The sequence below is a fragment of the Coffea eugenioides genome, chromosome 7 (genome assembly GCF_003713205.1).
Source record: "Coffea eugenioides isolate CCC68of chromosome 7, Ceug_1.0, whole genome shotgun sequence".
NCBI classification, from domain to species: domain Eukaryota; kingdom Viridiplantae; phylum Streptophyta; class Magnoliopsida; order Gentianales; family Rubiaceae; genus Coffea; species Coffea eugenioides.
In genome coordinates, this window is record NC_040041.1 from 35999253 (window position 1) to 36009044 (window position 9792).

The window sequence follows — 9792 nt, forward strand, 5'->3', positions numbered from 1 at the left end:
AATTGCCCTACAATCAGTGCACATTCTCTATCCTCCATCTTTCTTTGGAACAAGTAGAACTGGTACAGCACAAGGGCTTAGACTCTCTTTAATCCAACCCTTACTAAGCAACTCCTCCACTTGTCGTTGTTGCTCCTTGGTTTCCTCAGGATTGGTCCTATATGGTGCCTTGTTTAGAAGGGAAGATCCAGGAATGAAATCAATTTGATGTTCAATTCCCCTTAATGGATGGTGACTAAAGTGCAATGAAGGATGCATTCAAGATCGAGATTAAAACCGAATTTGAAAGACATGAGATACGAGCCAGATTCCACCGTCTCCAACATAAAGACGGGTATATGAAAAAATACATCGATGAGTTCTCCAACTTGTTGCTAGAGATTCCTAAAATGGCACCCGAGTACGCATTGTTCACATTTCTTGATGGTCTGTGATCGTGGGCTAAACACTAAGTAGAAGATAACGATCTTCAAAACATTTTCAAACCATGAAAATTGCCCAAAGGTTCATTGATTTTCAACGAAAGGATTCAGCCAAGAATTAGGGCAAGAAACCAAGCAATGAAAAGAGTGGGGTTGACAAGTTGAAACAAGCCCAACAATCAGAGACTGACAAGAACAAGTAGCAGAAGGGAAAGAGCCCTGACGACCGTAAGCCAGGAAAAAATTTTGAATAGTGCCACGTTTGCAAGAGTAAGGAGTACTACGCTCGCGATTACTTGAGTCGTGGCAGCTCGCAGCAATGGCATAAGAGACTGGTCCGACGAAAGGTCGCATACGTCTAACACCTCGAGGTCGTGCAGGCAACAAATGACAGGGTTGCATATACGTGAACACCAACATTAATGGACACCGAGTCATGGCACTATTGAACACGGGAGTGGATGTCAATTACATGAGTCAAAACACCTCACGTTGGATGGGGCTTATGTATGTGTCGACATCGGAGCATTTCAAAAGCGTAAACGATAAATGGACGCAGCTTATGGGAGAGGCCAAAGGAGTACCTATGAACTTGGGCCAATGGACAGGCACAGCTAATTTCTTTGTCGCCTTGATTGATGATTATGAAATGTTCTTTGGCATGCGTTTCATTGATTATTTGAGACCGATTACTATCAAAGGAGTTTCATCCAAGGCGTGTCGTGGATCACGTGATAGAACTAGTAGAAGGTGTGAAACCAACCTCCCGACCGTCATATCATATGTCTCTCAAAGAGTTGGAAGAGTTACGAGAGCGGTTTGGAGAGCTTTAGGAGTCCAAATCCATCATTCCCTCGAAAAGTCCCTTTGGTGCACCTGTTGTCTTTCAACATAAGAAAGATGGAACTTTGCGTATGTGAAGAACAAGTATCTCATGCTCTTCATCGTGGACTTGTTTGATCGTCTTTAACTAGTAAAAATTTTATCTAAATTTGACCTATGTAAGGGGTACTATCAAGTGAGGGTCAAACCGGGGGACGAGGCCAAGATGGCCATCACCACGAGGTATGGGTTGTACAAGTTTAATGTGATGTCATTTGGACTAACCAATGCATCAATCAGGTATTGCACTCTCATACAAGAGATGCTGAAGGAATTCTTACACAAATTCATTGTGATTTATGTTGACGACATCGTCATTTATAGCAGCAAAATGGAAGAGAATGTTGAGTACTTGAGGCAAGTGTTTGTTGTCTTGAGGGCCAACAAGTTGTACTTCCAGAAGGAGAAATGCGTATTTGACTTACGTGAAATATCTTTCTTAGGCCACATTGTGGGGGAGGGAAGGATTCGTATAGATATCCAAAAGCTTAAGGTAATATGGAGTGGGAGACACCGACATCGTCCATGAAATTACAATCGTTTCTTGAGTTAATAAATTACTACCGATGGTTCATAGCAGGGCATTCAGCCATTGCTGCTCCGTTAACCGATCTGCAACACAAAGACAAGATGTGGAGCCGGACATCTGAATGCCCGGCAGCGTTCGAGTCCTTAAAGGATGCAGTAACAAAAGAGCCGATGTTGGCACTGCTCGATTTCACCAAACCATTCGAAGTGTACACTGACATATTTGATTTGGCCATTGGAGGTGTCTTGATGCGAGAAAGCCACTCTATTACTTATGAAAATCATAAGTTTACTAATGTGGAGAAATGATGGCCAACTCACGAAGAGAAAATGCTAGTGGTTGTGCACTGGTTAAGGGTCTAGAAGCATTATCTCAAGACCGCCACACCTTTTAAGATTAAACGAACAACAAGGCAGTGAGCTACCACCAACGTCGTCCTTTAAATTCGGCCAATATTACCGCTCACTCACGAGAGATAACGTGTGGCATGTGCTGGGATGGCCAACATAACATTTGTCGTGATATTTCTTGATGATGTCCCTTCTCAGGTGTCCCCAATCTGGCACATAAATACGTTGGCCTTTTCCGTAGAGGACACCATTTTCGAGACAGAGCCATTTCATTTTTCTTTTGTCGGCTAACTCTATGAACGTTTGAGTTTGTTCGTCATATTGTAACCCTTCCTTGATGCACTCTAAGACTAGTCCCTCGATCGTATGGACAGACGCGACGATGTGATTGCGACTAAAAACCTCAACCATGATGTTTATCTTGCCCGAACTATATTCGAATTCATACTTGGCTGCACTAAGTAGTCCAACTATCATGCCTGCTTGTTTAAGAGTTTCTAGAAATTAAGTGTAGGAACACTGTGTAGAATTTTCTAAAGGCTTGTATAGCTTTCTTAACTCGCTTATAAATAGGTCAAGCCTCCTCATTTGTAACCAATCTTGTACAAGTATTGACAAGTCCAATACAGGTTTTTTTTAGCCTCTAACATTCTCCTTCTTTATTTATTACCATAGTTACCTTACATTTTCACGCACGTGGGCATAAGGTTGTACTAATAAGTTTTGAACGATCGTTAGCGTCGGACGGTGTGTTAGTTTATAGGAATTTAAGTAGTCCGTGACAAGTGGTATCAGAGTTTAATACCGTAATAAAGTCTTGGTGATGATGGCAACAGTTTCGAACGTAACAAACGAACTGCAAGAGGAGCAAGTCACAAGTCGCGAGAGAGTCGGAGAAGGCGTTCCTACTCATGCCAAGGACAAGCGAGACAAGTCAATCCTGTTGGATCCGATGGCAGCCCAAGAGTCGAGGTTAGCGAGGTTGGACCTAATCGCAACCGATCATCACGATCGGTGGGACGAGTAGGACCAATGCATGAAGTAGCTTAACGGTGAAGAGTTGCGCGAGAGCATGCAAGGAACACTCAATGAGGCCGTGGATCAGCTAATAAAAGAGAACGATGCTATTAGAGACTTGGTCGAGTCTTTATGGGAAGAAGTCATTCAATTCAAGTGAAAAATGGAAACGTGCAACGCCCAACTAGCACAGGATATTAGGATAACTGCTGGAGAACCGTCAGCAGTTTGGGAGGAACTTGCGAAACTTAAAATTGTGGTTGATATGTTGTGGATACAAGTGACAGTAGGTTCGACCGTGACCACACCAATAGTAGAGATTCTGCGTCTGGAAACTTATAGAGGAGAGAGAAAAGCACGAGAGATCGAGAATTTTCTCTTTGGACTCAAACGATATTTCAACACCCTTAGCATCGTGGGAGGCGATGTTCGTTTGTGGAAGGTTCTGCTATATTTTAAAGATTCAGCGTTGATACGGTGGAGATGAAAGTGCGATAATGGACGCATTCAAAGCCGAATCTAAGGTCAAATTTGAGCCGGCCAATGTCGAACATGAGGCACAAGTCAGGTTTCGCTGTCTCTAATATGGAGACGAGTATATAAAGAAGTACATCGATGAATTTTCCAACTTGTTGTTGGAGATTTTTAATATGGCACCCAAGGATGCATTGTTCATATTTTTTGACAGCCAGCGACCGTGGGCTAAGCAACGAGTGGAAGATAAGGATACACAAAATATTTCCAAGCCATGAAGGCTGTCCGAAGATTTATCGAGTTTCAACAGAAGGATTCGACCAAGGATAAGAACAAGAAACCTGATAACGAAAAGAATAAGGAAGACGAGTCATAACAAACCCAACAATCAGAGACCAATAACAAGAAGCAGCAGAAGGGAAAGAACCCTAGCGACGTTTGCAAGAGCAAAGAGAACTACACTCGCTATTGTCCTAGTCATGTTAGCCTCGCAACAATCGCACAAGAGGCTAATCCGACAGAAGGTCGCATGCGTCCGATACCTCGAGGTCATGCAGACAACGAATGATATGGGTTGCATGTGTGTGAACATCAACATTAATGGGTAATGAGTCATTGCACTATTGGACATAGGAGCAAATGTCAATTACATTAGTCAAGACATCACACGTAGAATGGGGTTTACATGAGTATCGGCATTGGCATCTTAAGAGCATAAACGATAAATAGACATAGCTTGTGGGAGAGGTCAAGTGAGTACCAGTGAAATTAGATTAATGGATGGGTATGACAAATTTCTCCGTCATCCCGATTGACGATTATGAGATGTTTTTCGGCATGTGCTTCATTGATTATTTGAGGCCGATTATGATACTACATGAAGACATCATATTAATAACGCAAGAGAGCAAATCGTGTGTAATGAATGTGTGTCGTAAGATGAAACTCAGTCCCTATCAACTTGAGAAAGGACTGCGAAAGAATGAGTCGATGTTTACGGCAATCCTTAGTAAAGACGATCCGCCGATGTGGAAATCTAAAGAAATGATATCCCGTACGAAATTAAAAAGGTCATAGTGGAGTTTGAAAAAGTATTTTCTGAGGATCAATTGGAGGAGTTTCCTTCAAAGCGTGTCGTGGATCACGCGACAGAGTTGGTGGAGGATATTAACCCAGTCTCTCGACCACTGTACCACATGCCATCCGAAGAATTAGATGAGTTACGGAAGCAGTTTGGAGAGTTTTTGGAGTTCAAATCCATCACTCCTTCCAAGATTCCCTTTGGTGTGCTGGTTCTTTTTCAACGCAAGAAAGACAACACCTTGTATAAGTGCAACGATTATTGGGCACTCAATAAAATAAGTGTGAAAAACAAGTATCCGGTGCCCCTAATCATGAACTTGTTCAATCATTTTTAATTGGTAAAATTCTGTCTAAACTAGACCTACGTAAAGGGTACTATCAAGTGATGATCAAGGCGGGGGACGAGCCCAAAACTGCCATCACCACGACATATGAAACATACGAGTTCAACATAATGCTGTTCGGTCTAACCAATGTACCTACCATATTTTTCATGTTCATCCAAGAGGTGCTGAAGGAATTTTTGGACAAGTTTATCATGATTTACCTCGACGATATCGTTATTAGTAGCAGCAATATGGAGGAGCATGTTGAGCACTTGATGCAAGTGTTTGCTATCTTAAAGGCCAACAGATTGTACGTACGAAAGGAAAAATGTGAATTTAACCTACGTGAAATCTCCTTGTTTGGCCACATTGTAGGGGATCGAAGGATTGTATGGACCTCCAGAAGACTAAAACAATTGTAGAGTGGGTGGCACCGACATTACCCATGGAACTATGGTTGTTCTTTGGGTTAGTAAATTACTACCGACGGTTTATGGTAGGCCACTTGGCAATTGCTACTCTGTTAATTGATCTGCTATGCAAAGGTAAGATTTGGAGTTGGACGTCTGAATGCCATGTAGCGTTCGAGATGTTGAAGGATGCGTTAATGAAAGATACGATGTTGGCGCTGCCCAACTTCACCAAACTATTCGAAATGTACACCAACGCATCTGATGTGATTGTTGAAAGTGTCTTGATGCAAGAAAGTCATCCTATTATTCATGAGAGTTACAAGTTTAGTGATATTAAGAAACGGTAGCCAACTCACAAAAAGGAAATGCTAGCGATCATACACTGCTTAAGAGTCTAACAATACCATATCAAGACCGTCACACCATTTAAGATTAAAACGGGTAATAGAACGGTGAGTTACCATCAACGTCGTCCCTTATATTTGGCCAATAATATGTGTGTCGGGATGGCCAGCATAACGGCTACAGTGACATTCCTTGAGGATGTTCCTCCTCAGACGTCCCTAATTTGGCACATAAATATGTTGGTCTTTGGCATAGAGGAGCCCGTTCTCGAATTACAACTGTTTCGTCTTTCCTTTCTCAGCTAATTCTAAGAGAGTTTGAACTCATTCTTCATATTGTAACTTTTTGTTGATGCACTCCAAGAGTAGCCCCTTGGTCATAGAAACGGGCGCGATGGTGTTCTTGCAAATAAAAGCGTTGGCCATGACGTTCGTCTTGTTCGAGTTATACTCGAATTCATACTTGAACTCTATCAAGTAGTCCAACCATTGTGTTTGCTTATTTGAGAGTTTCTTCGGTGCACGTGACTGCGCGCAATCGTGCCCGACTAGCCAGTCAGACACCAATGTACATAGGATTTTGGTAGAAAAATCAGGATCGTTAGTTGATTGACATCTCATTCCCACAAGCAAGTGCCAAGCGTCTAAGGCATGAAAGCTACACCATACGTTGGTAAAAGTATGTAGTAGGTCCTAGAGTCTTCCAAAATATTCTAGATTGTTTAAGAATCTTGTGAATTAGCTTAAAAGCTTTGTACATAAGAGTGGTCTTATATAGATGGTTCTAGAGATTTGTATAGTTTTTTTGACTTGCTTATAAATAAGCCAAACCCTTCATTTGTAACCAATCTTGTGCAAATAATCACAAATGCAATATAAACTTTCCTTATCTTTCAACATTTTCCTTCTTTGCTTATCATTTTAGCTACCACATATCTCCTTGCATGTGGGCATAAGGTTGAACCAACTAACCGTTCATAGATTAAATTTTGAACAGTCGCTAGCGCTGCACGGTGTATTGGTTTATAGAAATTTAAACAGCCCGTGACAAGTGATATTAGAGTTTGATACTATCATAAGGTCTTGGTGACAATAGCAACAGTTTTAGACGTAACAAAAGAACTGTAAGAGGAGTGAGTCGGAGAAGGCCGTCCCTACTCATGGCAAGGGAAAGCGAGACAAGTCAGCCGTATCGGACCCGATGGCAACCCTGGAATCGAGGTTAGTGAGGGTAGAACTAATCGTAGCCGATCATCACGACTGATGGGACGAGCAGGACCAATGCATGGAGCAGCTTGAGATTGAAAAGCTGCACGAAAGCATACAAGGGGCGCTCAATGAGGCCATGAATCAACTGGTAAAAGGGAATAATGCTATTCGGGATTCGATCGAGTCTCTGCGAAAAGAAGTCGTTCAACTCAAGAAAGAGTTGGAGAACAGTCAATCATTCGAGAGGAGCTTACGAAACTTAAGGTTGAGGTTGATGCGTTGCGGACATAAGGAACAGCAGGTGCAACCGTGACCGCACTAATAGTAGAGGCTCTGCATTTGGAAGCTTACGGAGGAGCGAAGAAAGTAAGAGAGATCGAGAATTTTTTCTATAGGTTCAAACGGTACTTTGATGCTCTTGGCATCATGGGAGATGATGCTCGTTTGAGGACAATTCTACTATATTTTAAAGATTCGGCGTTGATATGGTGGGGACAAAAGTGCGATGATGGACGCATTCAAGATCGAGATTAATGACAAATTTGAGCCGGCCAATGCTGAATATGAGGCACAGGCCAGGCTCCGCTGTCTCCAGTACAAAGACAGGTATATGAAAGAGTATATGAATGAGTTCTCCAACTTGTTGCTGGAGATTTCCAACATGGCACCCTAGTACGCATTACTCAACTTGCGATCGTAGACTAAACAATGAGTGGAAGACAAGGATCTTCAAAGCATTTTTCAAGCCAAGAAAGTTACCGAAAGGTTCATTGAATTTCAACAGATGGATTTGGCCAAGAACAAGGGCAAGAAACCGGGCAACGAAAAGAGTAGGAAAGTCAAGCCAAAACAAACCTAACAATCGGAGGGAAAGAGCCCCAACGATCATAAGTTGGGGGAGAATTTCGAAGGGTGCTACGTTTGAAAAAGTAAGGAGTACTACGCTTGCGATTATCTGAGTCATGGCTATCTCGCACCAGTCGCATAAGAGGCTAGCCTGATGAAAGGTTACGTGCGTCCGACACCTCGAGGTCATGCATGCAACGAATGACAGGGGTCGCATGTACGTGGACACCAATATTAATGGGCCCCGAGTCATGGTACCACTGGACACTGGAGCGGATGTCAATTATATAAACCAAAACATCGCACATAGGATAGGACTTACGTGGGTATCGGCATTGGAGTGTTTTAAGGGTATAAACAATGAATGGATGTAGCTTGTGGGAGAGACCAAGGAAATACACATGAAGTTGGGCCAATGGACGGGTATGGGCAATTTCTCCGTCGTCCTGATTAACAATTATGAGGTGTAATTTGGGATGCGCTTCATCAATTATTTGAGATCAATTATGGTGTCACATAAAGACACCATATTCATTACGCAATGGGGCAAACCATGTATGGTAAATATGTGTCGTGAGTTGGAACTCATTTCCTATCAGCTTGAGCAAGGACTGTGGAAGGGTGAGCCAATATTTACGGCCATCCTTACGAAAGAAGACCTGCCAACGTCTGTCGCGCCCCATTTTTTGATAAATAAATAAATGGTTTGAAAAAATGTATTTTTTGATTCAATTTGTGGTTGGAAAATGAATTTTGATTTAAAAGAAAAGTGGGCCTCAATGGGGTTTTGAGAATGCGACGATTTGACCCAAAATTATAGTTTAAAAAGGGTTTTTTGAAATAAAAATCGGAGTCGCCACTTGGTAATGAGTTAAGGTGTACCAAGTCACCTAAAAATGAATTTTAAAGAAAAATAGGAAAAAGTAGTAAGAAACCCCTTTTAAACGACTCCTAGTCCACGTAAACCAAAGAAAAAGGTTCGGGAGTCACATTTGACAAAGGGGAAGGCAAGGATAAAATCCAAGGCACCCCTTCGACCTAGTCAAGGCTAGTTGCATGATTTAATCAAAGATTTTCTTGTTTTAACCAAAGAATTTATTACATTTGGATGCACTACATGAATGCAAACCCTAGACCTAGGGATATTGGGGGAAATTTTTCTTCAAAGGTTGAGGGGTGCCAATCACATTAATTGTGAAGCCCAATAACGATCTTTTGAAGAAGTCACGAATAATGCGAGTGGGATGCAAATGAATGGAATGCATGTATGCAATGTGAGGACATGAGTTTGAAAAAAGTAATAAAAAACAATAAATATGTAAATGAAAATGTGCACGTGAGTGGGCAAGGTACGGTATGTGAAATGATAATATGAAGTGCATGTGTGCAAGTGATGATAAAAGTGTTCGTGTGTAAGTGAAGAAACATAAAGGTGCACGTGTGCAAAATGGGAGGAAAAAATGAAAGTGTGATGAGGGTAGAAAATGGTAGAGTGGATTTAAAAATGCATGAGCCTAGGGAATTCATGCATATTGGGTACGGGGAGACCTAAATCGTGACTCAATTTGCCCTTTTATAGAGGGAATACAAGCGTGCTAAGGCTTAGAAAAAGCCACACTCGTCTATATCTCATATTTAAAGGGACTCTCAAGCAAATGAACCCTATAACTAGCATGAAAATGCAAAAATCCTAAAATGGAGGGAAAAGGGGTTCGAGGGGCATGCAAAATGATAAAACTAAAAAGAATGCATGACATGTAATGAACATGCAAACATGTACTAACGAGGGAAAATCCCTAAGGGTCTAGCGTTGGACTAGCCCGTTCTATGAATTCCGACTAGCGTTGGACTAGTGGAAACGTACATTCATCCATCACATTCATTCATGGCTATGAAA